This window comes from Empidonax traillii, unplaced genomic scaffold (genome assembly GCF_003031625.1).
Source record: "Empidonax traillii isolate 1590-97213 ecotype Southwest subspecies unplaced genomic scaffold, ASM303162v1 scaffold1932:size82158, whole genome shotgun sequence".
Classification (NCBI taxonomy): domain Eukaryota; kingdom Metazoa; phylum Chordata; class Aves; order Passeriformes; family Tyrannidae; genus Empidonax; species Empidonax traillii.
This window is the reverse complement of record NW_020957125.1, coordinates 56,799-60,255: the sequence shown is the minus strand read 5'-3', so window position 1 is coordinate 60,255 and position 3,457 is coordinate 56,799.

Here is a 3,457-nt window from a genome sequence, read left to right as displayed (position 1 = left end):
CCCCCCCCCCCCCCTTCCCTCAGGCCCCTCATGGCGGCCGTGAGGGGGAAACTGCCCCCGAGGGCCCCATTTCCACCCCAAAACACCCTCTGCCCTCGCCCCAAGGGCCTCCTTTCCACCCCTTGGATTCTTCCTTTCCCCTTGGATTTTGTGAGCTTTGTGCCGCTGGCGGAACAAAAACGCGGTTCTGAGTACAAATAGGAAAAGAAAAAGCCCAAACACTGAAAATCCGAAAACACAAGGCCTGATCCCAAAGTGGTTTTCAGGGTCATGGGTGAGGAAGGGCAGGTTCAGCTGGGCTTTTGGTATAAATGCCCTTGGTGAAAATAGGGAGTAATTCATCGTGGAATTCCTCATGTTCTGCAGTTCAAGCCCTGAAGCAAGAGGAGTCTAAAGCATGGGTTTTCAGCCAGCTTTTGCTGCAGTGTATTTCCTAATATCCCCCAAATTGCCCTGCTTTCCCAGGGAAATGTGGCACGTGCAGGCTACCAGGCAAATCTTCCTTTTTCTCACCTCCATCCCTACAGCAGCCATTGCCCAATTCCGGGTTAATTCAACCCAGCCACAGTCCCGAAGGGATTTGGGTTGATTTTTGTGACCCCCGCTAAGTCAGGGGAGTGACGGTCCAGGGCTCCCACAGGTCAGACTTTCACAAAAGGGGTTTTTTTGTGTGTTAAAATATTGACCAAAAACTACTAGAACTATCCTTTGCCATTCTCACATATTCCGTGATGATGAGTTAGCCTTCTCCCCTCGCTTTATTCCCCCTCAAATGAAATTAATTTAAAAAAAACTGTTGGAGTCGGAGTTTGATTTCCTGGGGAACACTCTTCTGGCTTTAAACTTTAAAATTACAGTTCTTAGTGTGCTTCGGTTTCTGCTTTCAGTGTGTCTCATATAAAAAATAATAAAAAAAAATCCCCAAAAATAGCCAAGGAAAGCCTTTCCTCCTTCTTCAGATTTAACTGGCACAAATGAGGGAGAATCCAAAAATAAGTGTTCAGCCACAGCAGCAAAACAGCAGAAAACCGCAGGACACATTAAAGCTGGGAACTCCTGGCACTGAGGGAAAGGATTGTGTTCTAGGAAAAAAATGACCCCAGAGTTCGAGTTCGTGTCGGAAAAGGAGCAGGTCTGTCCTGTAGGAGCGAAACAAGCTCATATGGGGTGTTTGAGGGCCATTCCCTTCTGGAGTAGAGTTAATTCAACTAAAAGAATCCTCGTGATGACCGAGGAGCAGCCAGCCAGGGCTGATTTCTCCTGGCCTTTTGTGGAGCCACATCCTTGTCCCTGGGGATGTGCCTGCCCTGGGAATGTGGGGGACACGCAGGAATCACGTTTAATTAGGAATGTGAGGCTGGATCCTAACGTGTCTCCGCAGCAAGTGCCTTCCCAAATCCATTTCAGAATCACATTTGTGTCTCTCGGCTCCGTCACCGCGATGACTCATAATTATTCTGCATAAAAGTGGTGTTTCTTCTACGCTCCGTGTTTCCAGTCAGCTCCCCTGTCACAGCAAAAACTTATTGGTACAGACAGGAGTGACTCGGGTAATTTGCGTTTCTGAAAAGCGAGAACATCATTGTCTTCAGCCTGTCCTTTCATCAGCGTCACCGCTGGAGGATCCACACCGCAAAGCCGTGGGATCAGCCTTGCAAATTCAAGTCTTGCCCTATTTTGTGCAGGGAGTTATGGATGCGTTTAAGAACGTAACTGAGCTCTGACTTTTCAATGCCCAATATTGGGGTTGTTACACCTCCCCTGCGCACCCATCCCGTTCCCCCACTGCAGCTGGTGTGGCTCTGAACCCTGCTGGTGTGAAATGCTGGGTTGGTTTGGGGTGTGCTTTGAGGCACAGACTCGTGGGGATGAGAATGTTTTCTCTGGTGCTCTGCTGAGGGGTATCTCCATCTCAGTCGGTGTGCAGCACCGGGGGTGGAGGGCTGATTGTTGGTGAAATCTCCTCCGTTAACATCTTGCTCAAATTAAAGGGGTTTTCCCCAAGAGAACCCCTCATTTCCCTCAGCCATCCAGAGTTCCTCCTCATTCACATCCCTGCGCAGACCCTTCGTTCCTCTGCAAGCACCAGGAGGGATGGCAGGAGGAATTATTGTTATATTAATATCCCTCTCTACTTCTTGAGTTTCTGGGGTCGCTGGAGGCTTCAGGTGCTGCAGAACTTCTGCAGGAAGGTCGAGCATTCTCACCGCAGAGAGCCAAAAAAGTATTTTCCCGTTAATTTTCCTGGAGAGCTCCCGACGGCTGTTCCCTGAGCGTTCCCTCCCGATCCTCCCGATCCTGCGGGAGCTCCGGACCGGGCAGAACGAGCACTAGAGGGCACAGCGCGACCAGCGACGGGCTCGGGCTTTGGAGAGGGGAGAGAAACAGCCCGGGTGATGCCAGAGCTGCCTTCCACCTGTGAGAGCCCAGGGCGCTCCTGGAAACGGCACTTTTCGGAGGGCTCTGGACTCGTTCGCTGCACTCACTCATTCAAGGATGAAAATGCAGCGGAGGATCGGAGATATCCCGAGATATCGGAAGGGACTCTTGCCCGGAGTGGCTGTGGACTCCACGTCCCTGGAGATGTCCAAGGCCGGGTTGGAGAGGGCTTGGAGCAACCTGGGATAGTGGAAGGAGTCCCTGCCCGTGGCAGGGGATGGCACTGGATGGGCTTTAATGTCCCTGCCAAGCCCACCCATTCCATTATTCCACGGCAAACACGCCGTGGATCTGTCTGATGAGGCAAAATGCAGATTCCTCAGGAGGGAGTTGCTGTTTTGAAGGATGCAGGCAGCCCTGGGCTGGGGTGATTCCAGACAGCTCGAAGAGCAGCTCCTTTAACAATTTTCTGCAAAAGCCCCCTCAGAGCCCCAGGAGGGGACGAACCCCGGCCTGGTGGGGATGATGGTTCTGTGAGCACTGGGACAGGCAGGATTCTGGAGGCTGAGCGTGCCTGCTGTACCCACCTGGTCCCTGAGAGACAGATGGATCTCTGGACCTGGGTGGGGAAGGAGAGCTGAGAGCAAGGGATGGAGAGCAGTGCCCAGGGCCCTCCTGAATCCTGTAAGTGCTCCCAGCTCCAGCCCGGCTGGGCTCTCCGGGGCTACTGCAGTTTGTGCTGCTCCAGGAAACGCTCCCTGGGTTTCTCCAGAGCAGCCTCCCCCTCCCTGCAGCCCAGTGTTCCTCCTCCCAGCCCACTTGCTGCTATATATAACCTCAGCACTGTCTACCTTTCTGCAGACAGAGCTGGGAGTCGTGCTTCCCAGAAGTTGGGAGATGGCACTCGGAGTCCTGTCGGCTCCTGGAGAGCCAGCTCTGAGCACCTGCTCCGGGCTGCTGGCTCTCTGGTCCCTTTCTAGGTCACAGGGTCACTTGGTTTGTGTCTGCTGGCAGGAAACAAAATGGTAAAGTTCGATAAACAAGAGCCCTGGCTCGTACCGGCTCATAAAAATAACGT